General features: G+C 35.4%; 1 long non-coding RNA gene and 1 pseudogene across 1 annotated transcript; one reads left to right on the top strand and one right to left on the bottom strand.

Moving 5' to 3' along the window:
• Positions 308-1351, bottom strand: LOC104771076. Its single transcript, XR_764713.1, has 6 exons — positions 1292-1351; positions 942-1017; positions 830-873; positions 631-735; positions 457-537; positions 308-379 (listed from the first exon to the last, which is right to left on the bottom strand). It is a non-coding gene; the product is annotated as an uncharacterized LOC104771076 (long non-coding RNA).
• Positions 13352-14425, top strand: LOC104778691 (annotated as a pseudogene).

Here is an 18992-nt window from a genome sequence, read left to right as displayed (position 1 = left end):
TGACACTGGGATCCATAGGGATGTTAGAAGGCTTACAACCAAGAAGACCTGTTCCATCAAGAAGATCCAAAGCATACTTCCCTTGACAGACATGAATACCTTCAGCAGATCTTGCGATTTCCAAACCCAGGAAGTATTTAAGTGGACCAAGATCACACAACTTAAAATTGGACTTAAGCTGAGCCTTAAACTCCTCTACAGCAACGTCATTGTTACTAGCAATGATAANAATGCAAAAAGAGATTATAAAGAACACAAATCAGATGGATGGACAATATTAAAACTAGAGAGTCAAAATGTATGTTTAATGGTACCTGTAAACGAAGGTTATATGCGTTTGGATTCCCTCAGATTCCAACAATCTTGCAGCTTCAATACCCTATCAGAGCGATAAGCACAATACTAAAGAGACCGGTAAAAGTGAAAGCTCTGTTATTTGCTGAACAACAATCGTACTTGCCAAGTTGCAGGGATTTTGAATAGGAGCCGGTCGTGTGGTACATCGATTTCATTGTATAGCCTCAGCAGATCATGAACCTACACACATCGTCACATCACATGTCAGTGATTTGAAGATACGGGAAACGTATACCCAAATTATTTTATATATGGTCTACTTCTAGTAACTACCTTGCGGATAATGCCGTTTGTGTCATAAGCAAGACGTGCATCCACTTCAGTTGAAACTCGACCTGGAACGAGTTTGACAAGATCGCCACCTACGTTGACCATAGCCTGCACTTTCCTCATCAGTAATAAGGCAAACAAACTCTTTAAGCAGCAAAGATCTGAAAGAGAGGGAATACAGATAAGAAATAAGAAGATCAACCTTATTGGAAATGCAAGAGAGTCGAGATTCAGTGGTTTCGAGCCCTGCACAAGAAGAATCGGCTAAAGCCATATACTATCATATAAAATATCAAAACTCCTGAAATGCTTACGCGGAAAACTGTATCAGGTAGACCACAGATTCCCAGAAGAAGAGAAGAGCTAACTGTAGCTGCAGTCGGTGGGAACCTGCAGATCAGTAAAATACAACAAAGGTATTAACCCAGCAAAACTAGAAAACCAAAAAGTTATACTATCTCTAAGCTAAAGATAGAATTTCACAATATCTTTAAGTTAGAAATTAGACTTGTGAGGGAGCTTTTACATCTTAAGCTATAGTTTATTTCTTGTATCCTTAGATGAAGACATGAACTCAGTAGAATCTCAAGCTATAAGAATGCCTGACTCCTATTTTATGATATAACAGTGTAACTAAAGTCTCATAGGTAGAGATATATCATACCTCTCAAAGTCATCGAAAACGACTGTATCAAGAACAATCTCGCTAAAGGCTGAAACAACATCTAGCTCATTGTTATCACCTGGAAAAACACAGGTTCAATAAACAATATCAATGATGGTCCAAAGCATTCTAGCAAAGTAGAAAGTTCAGATGAGTGTTAACATGAAGTAATTTAAACAAACCTGCAACCAACCTTTCACTATGACAATCAGATTCGATGTGCTTTGAGCGCTCGTGAAAGACAGAGTTGTTAGCAATGTGAATAGCCGCCTCATTGTCGCAAAACAGAAGAGTCGACTTATGGAGAGGAATCTGAAGTTCCTTAAAAAACTTGGCAAGCCAGACAAGTTCATCAGTAATCAAAGAAAGACTACGATATTCGGATTCCGTAGAGGACTTTGACACAACTTGCTGTTTCTTGGATCGCCAAAATATCAAGGATGTGCCCAAGAATATGCAATGTCCTGAAGTAGAACGTCTTGTGTCTGGACAAGAGTTATAATCCGCATCTGCAAAAGCTTGAATCTGAAGTTCTGCATTGGAAGAATAGAACAAACCCTGCCCAATAGTGCCTTTGATATAATGGAGAACTCGATAGGCTGCTTGGAGGTGATCATGTCGAGGAGCTTCAGAGAACTGACTGCAAAGGTGATGTCGGGACGAGTAATTTGAAGATACATGAGCCGTCCAATGAGTCGCCGATAGACTTTACCATCAACAAAATCACCACCAGTATCCTTAGAGAGCTTGACACTGGGATCCATAGGGATGTTAGAAGGCTTACAACCAAGAAGACCTGTTCCATCAAGAAGATCCAAAGCATACTTCCCTTGACAGACATGAATACCTTCAGCAGATCTTGCGATTTCCAAACCCAGGAAGTATTTAAGTGGACCAAGATCACACAACTTAAAATTGGACTTAAGCTGAGCCTTAAACTCCTCTACAGCAACGTCATTGTTACTAGCAATGATAATGTCATCCACATAAACTAGAACACACAAGAAGAGATCAGTAGTGATTTTCAAAAAACAAGTATGATCAGAATGAGACTGCACAAAACCCAAATCAATCAGAGTAGATTTGAACTTCAAGAACCACTGACGAGAGGCTTGTTTAAGACCATACAAGGACTTCTTCAATCTGCAAACCGCATTAGGTGGAAGAGAGTCCCCCTTTCTTGCTGCATATCCTGGAGGAAGCTTCATGTAAATTTCCTCATCAAGGTCACCATTGAGGAAGGCATTAGAAATGTCCAATTGGTGAAGAGTGAAACCATAGATAGCAGAAATAGCCAAGAGAAGCTTCACAGAGGTAAGCTTGCAGACTGGAGAAAACGTGTCATGAAAATCAACCCCTTCAGTTTGTGTGTATCCTTTGGCAACAAGACGCGCCTTATACCTCTCAATAGTGCCATCAGCATTGTATTTTATCTTGAAAACCCACTTGCAACCGATGGGTTTCTTATTCGGAGGTAAGGTACAAACGTCCCATGTGCAAGTAATCTCTAAAGCATCAACCTCAACATCCATAGATCCACACCACACCTCAAATTCTTTGGCTTCAGCATAGGTTGAGGGTTCTTTGTTTTTGTCTATAGCAACTAAAAAAGAATGATAAAGTTCTGATATGTTATTATAAGAAAGAAATTGAGAAATTTCATGAATGGTTGAAGATCCCACTGAATGACAGTAGTAATCTTGAAGATAAGCAGGCTTTTTGATTCTCCTATGCAATGTTTGAACAGAAGGTTCAGGGACATTTGTACTAGGACTAGCAGAAGGCATAGTCTCTAGGGATGATGAAGAAGGAGAAGCCTCTGCATCGGATAAATGTGGAAGCATAGGAGAATTGCTAGGCAGATCAGGAAAAGAATTCTTAGCTTCCTGAGATAACTCTGACTTAGCAAAAGGAAAGAGCTCTTCATGAAAAACTACATGTCTAGAAATGAAAATGTCATTTGTTTCTAGATCAAGAAGTTTATAACCTTTGTATCCGGAAGGATAACCAAGAAAAACACAGGCTCGAGCTCGGGGATCAAATTTATGTCGATTCTTGGGTGAGGTAGAAGCATAGCAAAGACACCCTAGGACTCATAAGTCATCATAGTTAAGGGCTTTCTTAGTGAGAATCTCAAAAGGACTCTTCTCATCAAGTACAGGAGCTGGTAGACGATTAATGAGATGAACAACAAAAAGAACACAATCTCCCCAATAAGGAAGTGGGAGATGTGATTGAAACAGAAGTGCTCTAGCAACATTGAGAATGTGTTGGTGCTTTCTCTCCACAACAGAATTTTGTTGTGGAGTTTCAGGACAAGAATGGAAATGGATAATGCCTTTAGATTGGAAAAACTGAGTGAAGTTAAGTTCATGAGCATTGTCAGATCTAACCCCCTTAACCCTAGTCTCAAACTGAGTTTCAACCATAGCAATAAAAGAAGGAAAGATATGAAGAACATCAGATTTCTGTTTCATCAAATAAACCCAGGTAGCCCTTGAATGACCATCTACAATAGTGAGAAAATATCTAAACCCATCATGAGTAGGAACAGAAAAAGGACCCCAAGTGTCAATATGGACCAATTCAAAAGGAATTTTCTTTATATTATTATGAGAGATAAAAGGAATATGTTTTTGTTTTGCCAAATGACAAATTTTACAATGAAAATCCTTTTGTAATTTGGTTCTTTTACAAAATGTAAAACAGAAGAAAGAGACTGAAGTTTATAAAAGGAAGGATGACCTAACCGTTTATGCCAGAGATCATGAGAAACAACAGAAGCGACGACTAAAGAAGCTTTATGAACTGGGAGATTTATAGACTCAATGTCCAGAAAATAAAGATTGGCCACTTGTTTACCCATTCCAACCATTAAGTCCCGAGAAAGATCCTGAAGAGCACAAGAATTTTCATCAAACCAGATTTTGCAACCCATAGATTTGGTCAAACAACTGACACTTAAAAGGTTGAATTTAAATTGAGGGATGTATAAGACATCATGAAGAACTAAATGATTGCCCAAATGAACAGATCCTATCCCAACAATGCTCACTAAACCGCCATTATGAAGATTGACATTGGTATTAGAGAGAAATTTGAAAGTGGAAAAGGAAGATTATCATGACAAATATGGTTAGTAGCTCCTGTGTCTATCACTCAAGCATTGATAGCAATAAGATTGCTATTCGCAGAACAAACATAAAGTTTGGTAATCGAAAAAGGATCTGGCCTATCAACACTAGAAAAAGAACAAATGATAGAGGGGTAAAAATTACCAGGTGTTGGGCCATTGGTTAAAGAAGAAGAAGGGAGGGAAGATACTGAAACCGCATGAACCTCAGGTGTAAGTGTAGAACTCTGGATCCTGGTGTTGAGAAAAGAGACTATTTGCTGCATCTGTNAAGAGAAGCTTCACAGAGGTAAGCTTGCAGACTGGAGAAAACGTGTCATGAAAATCAACCCCTTCAGTTTGTGTGTATCCTTTGGCAACAAGACGCGCCTTATACCTCTCAATAGTGCCATCAACATTGTATTTTATCTTGAAAACCCACTTGCAACCGATGGGTTTCTTATTCGGAGGTAAGGTACAAACGTCCCATGTGCAAGTAATCTCTAAAGCATCAACCTCAACATCCATAACTCCACACCACACCTCAAATTCTTTGGCTTCAACATAGGTTGAGGGTTCTTTGTTTTTGTCTATAGCAACTAAAAAAGAATGATAAAGTTCTGATATGTTATTATAAGAAAGAAATTGAGAAATTTCATGAATGGTTGAAGATCCCACTGAATGACAGTAGTAATCTTGAAGATAAGCAGGCTTTTTGATTCTCCTATGCAATGTTTGAACAGAAGGTTCAGGGACATTTGTACTAGGACTAGCAGAAGGCATAGTCTCTAGGGATGATGAAGAAGGAGAAGCCTCTGCATCGGATAAATGTGGAAGCATAGGAGAATTGCTAGGCAGATCAGGAAAAGAATTCTTAGCTTCCTGAGATAACTCTGACTTAGCAAAAGGAAAGAGCTCTTCATGAAAAACTACATGTCTAGAAATGAAAATGTCATTTGTTTCTAGATCAAGAAGTTTATAACCTTTGTATCCGGAAGGATAACCAAGAAAAACACAGGCTCGAGCTCGGGGATCAAATTTATGTCGATTCTTGGGTGAGGTAGAAGCATAACAAAGACACCCTATAACTCGTAAGTCATCATAGTTAGGGGCTTTCTTAGTGAGAATCTCAAAAGGACTCTTCTCATCAAGCACAGGAGCTGGCAGACGATTAATGAGATGAACAGCAGAAAGAACACAATCTCCCCAATAAGGAAGTGGGAGATGTGATTGAAACAGAAGTGCTCTAGCAACATTGAGAATGTGTTGGTGCTTTCTCTCCACAACAGAATTTTGTTGTGGAGTTTCAGGACAAGAATGGAAATGGATAATGCCTTTAGATTGGAAAAACTGAGTGAAGTTAAGTTCATGAGCATTGTCAGATCTAACCCCCTTAACCCTAGTCTCAAACTGAGTTTCAACCATAGCAATAAAAGAAGGAAAGATATGAAGAACATCAGATTTCTGTTTCATCAAATAAACCCAAGTAGCCCTTGAATGATCATCTACAATAGTGAGAAAATATCTAAACCCATCATGAGTAGGAACAGAAAAAGGAACCCAAGTGTCAATATGGACCAATTCAAAAGGAATTTTCTTTATATTATTATGAGAGATAAAAGGAATATGTTTTTGTTTTGCCAAATGACAAGTTTTACAATGAAAATCCTTTTGTATTTTTGGTTCTTTTACAAAATGTAAAACAGAAGAAAGAGACTGAAGTTTATAAAAGGAAGGATGACCTAACCGTTTATGCCAGAGATCATGAGAAACAACAGAAGCGGCGACTAAAGAAGCTTTATGAACTGGGAGATTTATAGACTCAATGTCCAGAAAATAAAGATTGGCCACTTGTTTACCCATTCCAATCATTAAGTCCCGAGAAAGATCCTGAAGAGCACAAGAATTTTCATCAAACCAGATTTTGCAACCCATAGATTTGGTCAAACAACTGACACTTAAAAGGTTGAATTTAAATTGAGGGATGTATAAGACATCATGAAGAACTAAATGATTGCCCAAATGAACAGATCCTATCCCAGCAATGCTCACTAAACCGCCATTAGGAAGATTGACATTGGTATTAGAGAGAAATTTGAAAGTGGAAAAGGAAACTTTATCATGACAAATATGGTTAGTAGCTCCTTTGTCTATCACCCAAGCATTGATAGCAATAAGATTGCTATTCGCAGAACAAACATAACGGTTGGTAATCGAAAAAGAATCTGGCCTATCAACACTGGAAAAAGAACAAATGATAGAGGGGTAAAAATTACCAGGTGTTGGGCCATTGGTTAAAGAAGAAGAAGGGAGGGAAGATACTGAAACCGCATGAACCTCAGGTGTAAGTGTAGAACTCTGGATCCTGGTGTTGAGAAAAGAGACTATTTGCTGCATCTGTTCTGTGGAGAGATCATCAGTCAATCTCGGAGTCTCTACAACAACATTTCCTTCACTCACACTCTCGGAAATGATATTGGCTGCAGTGGGAACCACTCGTGTTGACTTGAAGCGAGGATGACCAACCGGATAACCATTTTTCTTGTAACATTTATCCATGACATGGCCAATTCTCCCACAGAAGGTACACAGTGGTTTGTTGCCCTTTTGAATCTGATAACCACCAGAAGATGCACCCTGAGACTGTTGTTGAGTCACTTGAAAAGCAGAAGTGTCGAGAGTACCAGAAGCAGGTGGAAAACTGGCCGATCGCTGAGAATCATCTTGGTCCAACATGTTGTAGACTTCAGAGAGAGATGGCAAGCTTTTCTTCATGAGAATCTGGCTACGCACCGTGTCATAGTTACTATTAAGTCCCATAAGGAAATCAATGACACGATTCGTTTCTCTTTCAGCCAACAAATCATCAACAGTCCTTGCAGTCACCTGAAGACTAGAGAGTTCTTCCCATAATGACTGAGTTTTAGTATGATAGGAAGACAGATCCATACTACCTTGACGAAGTGAATGAATCTGCTGACGCAACTTGTACAAACGAGGAAGATTGGATTTGTGAAATCGAGTGTACAGATCTCTCCATATCTTTGCAGCAGTGGCAAAGTAAAGAATACTAGAGTAAATCTGCTTCGACACACTATTGAGCATCCAGGATTTGACCATGTTGTTGCATCGTTTCCATATCGGATAATAAGGATCTGTCTCCGCAGGTCGGACTATAGATCCATCAACAAATCCCAATTTATTCTTAGCTTCGATACTAGTAGTCATGGCTACAATCCAAGTTCCATAGTTTGTTCCATCTAAGAGGTCAGGAACAAGAACCAAACCTGGATGATCGGAGCTGTGAAGATGATATGGGCTGTGAATGTTATCTGGAGAATCCGAGACTGTAAACGGAGCAGAGAACGACCGTGGTCGAGTATCGAGTGCCTGATGCGTAGAGCCAGAGGCAACTCGCAAAGGCGACGAGCTTCGAGAATTGTCGCGGAGAGTCGGAGAAGAAATTTCCGGTAGATCTGGTGTAGAAGAGCGATACTTCGAAGTGGTCTTTCGTTTTCCCATAATTAGCTGAATCGAGTTGAAAAATGAGCAAAGCAGAAACAAAAACAACGCGAATCAGAAAAAGAATCGAAAGCAAGACGAAGACGCAAAGAGCTACGGAAGGATCTAGATCGGAAAAAAATACAGCGGCGTAACTAACTTTTCCGATTAGAATCGATGATCGGAAAAAGTTTGTTACAGAGAATGAGAAAGCATTCACTCTGATACCATATGAGTAAAGAATCTCATTCTCCTTATCAATGTAAAATGTACAATTGGGGGTTTATATACATTATACCAGGCCTAAACCAAAGCCTCTAAACCAGCTAATCCTAAACTATACAGACTCCAATTGAACCAAAAATGATATAAACTATATACAAAAGGAATATATACTATAATAGAACTTTAAGAAAATTAGACACCAAAGACACAATTTTTGCTGATTATACTTCCACATGCAACACTTCAAATTCAACCACAAAGCAACAATTTCAGCTAAGAACTAATAAAGCAACCAGAAGCATCATATCATCAATTTTAGACCAAAATGGGACTCAAATCCCCTCCGAAGTTAGAAAGGTCCCTGCTTTCAAACTAAAGATAGTAACTTTGGAAAGCACATAGTTTCCTAACAAGTGATTCCAGGCATTGCAGAAACAAACCCACATAAAAATTAAAGCTTGAATCCTAGTTACTCTTTCAAAAATCCATACTTTTTAAGTTTTTTTTTTGTTTTCCAAGAAATCAAATCATATTGATGATGAACAAACAAGATCGATAAAAGCAGATACCAGCTCCGAGAGACTGTTGGATATGGGCTACGCCCAACATGCCACTCGGCCCAACAAGATTCATTAATTACAATCTCGGCCCGACAAGATTGGAAGCAAGTCCACTAATTCCCGCAAAAGGGCAATCTCGGGAATTCACGACGAAAACCCTAGACATCCCTAGGTCAACAGTCCCCTATAAAAAGAGAAAGCATTTATTGGGATCATCATCCTGACCCGCGGACAATACCTACAGAGCAATACTTTGCATCGAAAACTGCTATTGTTATTCGTATAATTCGTTCTTTTTTTCAGTTCGTCACTTTAAGCTTACTAGTTCGTTTGTGGACTAACAAGCTCCAATCCGACTTGTTTTAAGTGACGATCTCACGTTCTCCCCGATTAATAAAAGAACTTGCTTACTGTTTCCCACAAAATCTTTAGTTGTTTAAACTGTGTAATCCCCAGTATAAACAGAGACGAAGACGATGGAGAGGGGAAAGAACTAGCGGAAGCACGAATCGATCTTCGGAGACTGAAGTGAACAGCTGGAAGAGGAAGAGTAACGGAGAATCCGGCAATGAGCATCTTCCATCGTCCCTTCTGCGAAGTTCAAAGATCGCACCCATTCCCATTACATACATGCGATTGAAAAAAAAAGCAAAGCAAAGCAAAAGATATAGAGAGAAGAGAGTGAGTACTTGAATCGAAGCAGAGAGAGTTGCACAAGACGGAGTTTGCAAAGAAGAGAGTGGCATTTTTTTTTTTTTTTTCTTCACAGTTTGATCGATCTCGATGAACACATCCAGCCGTTTCCGATTTACATGGGTCCCGCCATCTCTAATTTATCCAAAAAAATGTCACAAAGATAATATAATGCATACTACCACAGTAGTACCACTGTTAAATTAGTCTATTGAAACTTTTAATTAAGAACTGTAATAATGTTTATGAAGCCGTAACATTCCAACAAACTCAACTAGCAAATACTTTATTTTATGCTATAAAGCACAAGTCATATGTCCAATCAAATTAAGCCGCATCAGAATTTAAACAAAAAAAATAAATATGCACAAAATCATGTAAAAGTACGAATGTAATTAGAAAACTATTCTACCAAAACTAAAATCACACATTCATCCATCATTCTAAATTATCCCTATTTTTTCTCATGTAAAAACCACCACGATTTTTAAAACCTTTCCAGATTCTTCTGTATAATAAAATAAAACTCACAATGATAAACTGTAATAATCTTCACATGCTCTCCGTTGCCTCATCGTTTTTTTCTTCTATAATTATGATTCATCGATTCAAAGAAAAAACAGTTGCATTCGATAGAGGTTTATCTCAGTTCCATCATCTCTATCTATATCTTTTCACCTAAATATATGTAATCTTCTTTGCAGGAAAAGATGGATTTGGAATGAAGGGAAGATCGATAGAGAGCTCTAATATCCCGCAAATTACATGTCAAAGGAAAACTTGGAAAAATACTAATTGTGGATGATGAAAAGGCACTAATTTTTATTATTTGTATGTTGAAACTGTTTAGTTTTCAAGCATATCTAAGAATTTTACAATTTGTTCGTGATTAATAGAGACTATAAACATTAGTGAAAAATAGTTGATTCCCAATTTATGAAATCATCAACAGGAAGGAGAGTCTTACGCACCGGCATTATCGTGTTGCTAAACTGTAGATATCAATGAAATTATGAAGGTAACTTCTTCAGGCCATCCTTATAGTCAATTTCCCTGCTGAGTTATGGAAGCAAGTTTAATTATAACGTTCTTTTGATCAATATATTCTCATCGGCCATCGCTTGGGTATAGTTCTTTAGATATTGCCATTATACACATGGATCTCAAACCAGGTTTTAACAAGTCAAACTCATCAGAAAATTAGTATTCTTCAACTTGATAATTGGTCTTTTTTTGTCTACTTTGGTTTCATCAACCGAATGAAAATTTAGAGGGTTGATTAAGTTTTGTTTGTAATCTTAACCCACGTTATAATTGATACAAATTCAAATCCTTATTTGTTAAAATGGAGTGCATGTGCATTGCTCTTAGATCAATTGTCAGTCACCTTTGTCACCTTTGTTTTGATATGGAATAATTAGTCTATCCAGAATAACACATATCTACTACTATCCCCAGGGTGCTTAAGCTCTAAACAGTAAAATAGTATATTTTATGCTTGGCCAGGTGTAGTTTTGTAAATTGTGATAAGAGGATTCGGAAGAACCAAATAATATGTTGAGTAGTTGAGGGAAAGAAAAAAAGGAACAATACAAAGAGAAAGCCGGATGTGATGACTATACTTAGATCAGTATTTAGTATTTACTATAGCAATTGCAAGTAGTCTATACTCTATACATATATATCTATAGTATTTTATAAAACATTAATTATATTTAATTATATTAGAAGGATAAAAGTTCCCGTCCGAAGTACGGGGTTAATACTAGTGAATAATAAAACACCGCTTTAGATTCGACCGGACTGAACGAGAACAGATAATTTCAGGTTATTAGTCAATTATTAATTCCAACCGGACGATAATGGCTAAACCGGTTCCGGACCCTGAAATAGCAAATTAGCAATGGTTTATTTATCTTTCTCCCGGCTTCTAGAGCCAGAGGGATCGACGCAGCGCTAGCCAAAATTCGTTCGATACGACGACTCTGTCCTGCTACTTAATCTTGAATAATCACTTTGGTCATATAGCGTCACAACCAAACTACTCTATTGAAAATCACTTGCGTTCTTAGTCCTAGCTAGGCTACTACTAGCTAGACTCTTAGTGTGATATCTTCAGGATAGGTAAACAAATGCAGATTTACTTTCGTATACACATCAACACATGCATGTATATAACTGTCTCATAAAGATTTTGATGTTTAGAAGTTTTTACACAATTTAAAAAAATAATAATTACTAAGTTTAAATATATATTTTTCTTTGACTAAAAAGATATTATTTAATTTTAAACCAATAATAATTCAAAATTTTAAATATTTTCAATGATTACTTCTTGAAGTTTACAAAACATCAATTTTGTGGGACAAAAAAAAAATCTCAAAACATTAATCTTTATGAAACAGAGGGAGTATTAAATTATCTTGAAGTTTTAAGAAATTTTATTATTTTCTACAATCTACATTGAAGAATTAAAACCATAAGGACACCTTATGAAATGATTTTTTTTTCTTTTTTTTTTCTTTGTGGATAATTAAACCTAACACAATTTAATTTGCAAGAATCATTGCTTCACCTCTGCGCATTAAATTCACGTTTTAAAGGAGAACTTAAATTAAAATTTGTTCTAGTATATACTTTTTTTTTCATAAATTATATAATGATCAAAAAGTATAAGGATTTGATTGGAATTGAAACCAATGATATATCAAGAAAATGTTTGGCCAGCAAAACCAATAAATTTGAATTTATGTATATCATGTGTAGAAGTAATATTGTTTATAATATTTGTAATTTATGGTCAATAATCTTTTCTAAATATGACAAATTAATTTCTAAAACCATAAAATTTATAATATCTGAAAGTCTAGTCCTATTTAAACAATTAAATATATATCTATATATATAAATTAATAATTAATAATTTACATTGTAAATTAATATCTAATAATTAATAATTATAAATTAATATCACTAAAAATTAATATAATGTCATGATCCCAATATTATTAATTTATAAAAGTTTTACTATATTTGAAGAGAGACCAAACGAACACTCTTTCTAATGGCTGTTGGTTACACAAGTCTTCCAGCTTTTTACCTTCTTCTAGTATCTTTCTCAACTCTATTAACAATTTCATTCACTGTGAGAGACGTTGACGAACTCCAAACGGCTTCGGATGGCTTTCCCTTGTGGCTTACTAATGATGATGACAAGAAGATTATAGGTGGCAATACCAAGGTAGTTATTTCAAAAGCCCAAATAGATTTGTGTTATATGATTTGATAATGGAACCCAAAATAAAATAGTTTTTTTCTAAATCAGAACGATATATACAAACATAAAATTATTTTGGTTTTTTAAAAATATTTGTTCTTACTTAAAAGGTTGGTTTCTTTTCAGTAAACAATAGCTACTTGTGATGGCGAAAATGTTTTTGTTTTTATTTATTTGGAATTGAAGTACTTAAATAGCTTTGGAGTTTACTTGCCCAATTTATTTGTCAAATTAATAAGTATATATCTTCTCAAATTAGATAAATCACAAAAACTCAAAGATCTTCTAAATCAGCATTAAGAGAATGTATGAAGTCGCATAATTGATGTACATAATCATTGGGTTGATGTAAAGATCATATGGGTCACAACTCACTAAATATCGTCATAATTGGTTTCCATAAAGTATTTATCATTGTTACGCTTATATGCATTTAAACAATTATTGTTAATCGATATCTACAAATTTATTTTCTGATAATTATATTACTAGATAATTATTACATAAACTGTTAATTAATTAAATTATGTTTTCTAGTAAAAGAAAAGGTTATATAAATTGTTACAACGGATATAATATTTTCTAATTTTAGAATAAAATAATCATGACAAGCTAAGCAAAACTTGTACTATTGCCAAATATTTATTAAGTTTCCTATGTTTTTCTTAATAATATATTTGTAGGTTCTCAAGATGAACGCCGACATAGTAGTTGCCAAAGACGGGACCGGAAACTATACAACGCTAAATGAAGCGATATCTGTCGTACCTAAGAACAACAAGAGAAGATTTATCGTCTATGTGAAAAAAGGCGTTTACAAGGAAACAATTAAAATTGGAAAAAGAAAGACGAATTTAATGCTCATAGGCGACGGTAGAGACATAACAATTCTTACTGGCAATTTAAACGCCAAGGATGGATACTCTATCAAAGAATCGGCCACGTTTGGTAAAATATATGTTTTCTCTACTAGTAGAATATTATTGTTTGTTATTCAAAAAAAGAGAGATAAATACTATTGTTTATGTTCTATATATATCATAGTGAAATGAAAATTCTTGATACAATTTACAGCCACTAACGCCAACGGATTTATGGCCCTAGACATTTGGTTCCAAAACACGGCTGGGCCAGCTAAGCAACAGGCGGTTGCTCTTCGAGTGTCTGCCGATGTTTCGGTCATATACCGCTGTCGAATAGATGGCTACCAAGACACACTTTTTGCTGACATGTATCGCCAGTTCTATCGTGATTGTTATATAACAGGAACAATTGATTTTATCTTTGGAGATGCTGCAGCAGTGTTTCAAAACTGTGAGATTGTGGCGCGAAAGCCTATGAGCGGACAGAGCAACGTACTGATCTCAGGGACGCATTGACCCGGCCAAAAACTCTGGCTTCTCGCTTCAAAGGTGTAATATAACAGCGAGTTTGGATCTTGCTCCGATCAAAGGAACAATAAAATCATTCTTGGGACGTCCTTGGAAAAAATTCTCCAGAGTGGTAATAATGCAGTCTTTCATAGACGATTTTATTGATTTGGCAGGATGGACTCCTATGTACAACGATGTTGGACGTTTATCGACGTTATTCTTTGGTGAGTATGAGAACAAGGGTCCTGGAGCAGATACTAGAAGCAGGGTTAAATGGCACGGATATAAAATGATTACTGATCCGAAGGAGGCATCGAATTCACGGTGGCAAGTCTTATTAACGGTCACTTGTGGCTTAATTCGACAGGAGTACCTTACAAGGAAGGACTCTAATTAAAGACTTGTGTTTATGTTATGTTACTAAATAAATGTAAACCATTTAAATTGGTAAAAATATATTTTTGTATTTTATGTTATTCACCAACCAAAATATGAAAGTTTCTACCTAAAAAAATCTATAGTGTATTTTTAAAAGCTACTTAACATAGCAAGGAAAATATTCAATGTCTTTTTTTTTAACAACAACATCATATTGATTGTGGAGATATGTCGTCGTCATACACAATATCTAGAAAAATGGACAAATATCCATTACAATTATTACATGGTATTTAGTCCTTAATCCCGTTTTTGGTAGAACATGGACACACTTAATATTACTCTATGTTTCTAGTTTATTCATGTTTTAGAATTTTTACATATATTAAAGAATTTTCTGAAACAACAACAACTTTATTTTGTTAATATTACATATTTCTAAGTGTTTTTTAAGTAATAAAATATCTTAAGGATAAGTTGAGAATCTTGGTCAAGCTAATTATATTATTTTTTTAAACTACCATATTATTCTTTTGGTCAAAGTCTATAACATTGAAAACTCATCTTACTATGGTAAATAGTCTAATAGCATTTAAATTTGAAAATATCTTTTAGTCTATAAAAATCTCGTCTAATTTCTCCAACATCGGATATAGAAAAATGGTTACTTCCTTCAACAAAAAAAGAATATTGATTCTTATTGTGGTATTATTTCTTATTGTCTCATCATATGCAAGATTTAGTCTTATGATTACAAAAGGAGAGATCAACTCCATTTGCACCAAAAGAAAAGAGCTTTCTTCACGCTGTTTTGAGGTTCTAAAACCAACCTCTGAAATTGCATCATTAGATCTTTTTGGTCTCACCAAATTTTTGATCAATTATCAGACTCAAAATATATCAGATACGCTAAAGCAATTGAAATTGTTTGCAGACAACACAACTGATTTTCGTTCTCATAATATGTATCTAAGTTGCATTGAAAATTATGACAGTGCTCTTTACGATAATCAGCTTTCCCTTGAATATTTGGCAGCCAAAGACTATGATGCTTTAAACCAAAGAATTGGTGGTGTGACAACAAGAATGTATGAGTGTAGTGATGATTTGGTAACAATCAAGCCAATACCACAATCTATTATCATGATGTGTAATGTCATTGGAAATTTTTCAAGCATTATGTTAGTAATTCTTGAATATTTCATAAGAAACGATTAAATACAATGTAATATGAAATTATAATAAAGTAATGATGATATTGTCTTGCCTAGTGTATGCCTTTTTTAAAAATATGAACATACATAACAAACGCATTAGAGTCATATAATATACAATTAACAAAGACTAATATGAAAAAAAAAAAAATAGGAAAAGGAAAACAGAAAATAATAATAAAAACATAAATAAGAATCTAACGGTTCAAAAAAAAAGAAAAAAAGAAAGGAAATAGCTAACATCAAATCCTGACCGTCATAAACCTTATCTATAAATACTGTATAGTGCTTCCACTTCTTTCATCTTTTTGTGGTGTCATAATCTTCTAAACCCCGACGGGACGGGACTAATGATCTTGTTTTCAACCGATCATCGCTACTAGTTCGTTCCTACTTGTAAAATCTTCTCTAGGGTTTGTTGATCTCTCTCAATTCTTACGGTTTGGTTTATTAAATCTTATTTTTAGTTTTGCTGTTTGTAGATTGTGGTTGATAATGCTATGATCGTTCGTTGATTTGCTTAGGTGTGTTCTCTACTTTGGTTCTCGCTTCTTAATTTTCAACTTTGGGTTTTCTTAAATTGCATCGTATTTACGGCTTTGATTGATACTTGTCAAGCGGGTCTAGTTCTTTGGATTTTTTTTCCCTTTTTCCTCTCTTTAATTCTTAATATTTTGGATATAAACTAAAAGATATCTTCTATATGTCTGATGATGCAGGTCGTCGTTGAGGTAGTGTGGGATTGCACCTCTGTTAAAATCTTAGGATTCTGATATCTTGTGTTACTTCTTCTAGGTATGATTTGTTTTCCTGTGTATTTGTTTCCTTCTTTATGTTATTTTGCTCTTATACTTTTCCTGTGTTTAACTAGTTTTTTCTATTCAATGTCTTTTGTTTTCTCAAGTCTCTTTAGGTGATATGCTTAATTCTGAGATCCTCTGTTGCACTAGGCTGGACGTACATGTGATTTATTCAGTCGATCATTGGTTGCTTTTTTTTTTGATATAAATATGTTTGTGCTACTTACCTGGTATCTCTAGTTATTTCAGGTTTTGGATGTGTGCTTTTATTGATCTGTTATGGCTTTGATGGACACGCTTCACTTCTTCTCTATGTAATGTCTTCATTGGTTTTGTTCATCCTCTTAACACATCTTTCACTTCTTCTTCTTCTTCTTCTTCTTTTATAGTTTTGTTCCTTATGTTTCTTTCTTCGTCTTTCAGGTTTTTTGGAAGGGAATTATGATCTGATCATCACGTGTATTTCTTCATAATACATCTTTAGGCCTTCCACGGGTTCCTGGCTTGCTCTAAACGTATCTCTATTTCCTTGTGAATTTTTACTTTGGTTCGGTGGTTTTAATCTAATTACATGTTATTTACTTGTGGTTTTTGTTTTGTTGGTTTAGGTTTGTGAAGGATCTATGATTGATCGGATTGGTGATGGCTTTGACTGATCGTTGTCACTCTAGTACATGTTATTCTTCTAAGTTCTGGTTTATAAATTGCATCAGTTGCTATTTTCTTATGAATATGTTCTGTTATTTCAGTTCAGGTTTTGAAGGATGCTTGGGAGTCATGGATTTGATTGACACGCCTGCCTCTTCTCTGTTCGACATCTTCAGGGGTTTTTCTTCTTCCTCTTAACACTTTTTTTATTCTCTTTTTTGTTGTTCCTTTCTTCTTCGTCTTGCAGGTGTTTTGGAAGCGAATTACGATCAGATTTAATCATTGCATAAATCTTCTTGAGGCAACATTTCAGGCTTTCTCAGGGGTTCCTTACTTCAAACGCATCTCTATTTGCTTCTGAATTTTCACATTTGTTTGATTTTTTTTTTTTTTTTTTTTTTAACTTCTATTTACATGTTACTTACTGTCGTTTTCTGTTTTGGTGGTTTGGATTTGTGGAGGAGGATCCTACAATTGGTCGGTGATGGCTTTGACTGATCGTTGTCACTCTAATTCATGTTATTTATGTAAGGTTTGGTGTCTATATTTCATCGGTTTCTAATTTTATTTATGAATATGTTCATGCGATTTACTTTTCGTTATGTTATTTCAGGTTTGGATGATGTCGATGAGAGTGATAGCTTTGATGGAAATGCTTCTTCAGAGGTTTTTTCTTCTCTTAAGAAATCTTTTACTCTCTTTAGTTTGTTCATTATGTTCCTTTCTTCTTCATCTTGTAGGTGTTCTGGAAGCAATTAGGATCGGATCATTATATATTCTTCTCCAATGTTATGAATTTATTTATGTGGTTTACTTGTCGCTCTGTTATTTCAGGTTATAGTTGATGCTTTTATCGATGAGAGTGGTGTCTCAAGGAGAGACAAAGAAACGCTTCGCTTCTTCTCTGTTATAACGTATTCAACGGTTTTGTTCTTCCTCTTAACACTTCTTTCATTCTCTGATAGTTCCTTTCTTCTTCGCCTTGCAGGTGTTTTGGAATAAGTATGATATGATCGGATCTTTGCATATTATTCTCCAGGCTACGTCTTTAGGCTTTCAACGCATCTCTATTTGCTTCTAGATTTTAACTCTGGTTCGGTGGTTTTTATAATTACATGTTACTTACTTGTCGGTTTAGATCTGTGGAGGGGAATCCTTCGATTGATCGGTGCTAGCGTTGACTGATCGTTGTCACTCGAATTCATGTTATATTATCCATCAGTGATTGTGGAGGAGTATACTAAGAAGATCTATCGGTTGATTTATTTAATTTTGGCTATTTTTGGTTAGGTGTGATCTGTCCTCTGTGTGTCTTTTATTGGTTGTTTCCAGATTTTCTGCATCAATCACTCCTCTCTGTTTCTCTGCTGACGTCTGTCTACACATATTCATATGAAAGGTGGTCTTAAGTTTCCTTCCAAACGAGTTTAATCATATACTTTTTTCCTCTGTAAGTAGTTTTGTATTGAATGTTATTATGTCTTTTAGATCTGCTAAGTCTGAGGTCTCTCATGTAGAAGGTTGTAACTGTGGTTTACTCTGGTTGTTTTTTCCTCTTTTCCTTGGGTATCTTTTAACAATCTGTTTGTTTCAATTGACTTTGTTATTGGATGTTTCAGGATACTAGTAATGTATATTGATCTCCCTAGTGATGTTGGCATTATCTTTTTACTTGAGGTTCTAAAAGAGAAAATGTCAGGTCACTAACTGGTTCTTCCCCTTGATTATGTTTAGGTGATGCATTATGTTGTTGGATTACAGGGGGGGCTAAATTTTATGGATAGACTTCTAGCGAATATTTTCAGGTAGTCAGTGAAAATTGAAAACATCACCTTCCTTACATCTGGTGAAGAGGCTGATTAAGTAAGTTGTTGTTGGATTTGTTACCTCCAGATGATAGTATCTTTCTTCCTTGGACTT

The sequence above is a fragment of the Camelina sativa genome, chromosome 3, assembly GCF_000633955.1.
Source record: "Camelina sativa cultivar DH55 chromosome 3, Cs, whole genome shotgun sequence".
Taxonomy (NCBI): domain Eukaryota; kingdom Viridiplantae; phylum Streptophyta; class Magnoliopsida; order Brassicales; family Brassicaceae; genus Camelina; species Camelina sativa.
Note: the sequence above shows the minus strand (reverse complement) of the source record. Positions and strands in the feature narration are given on the sequence as shown.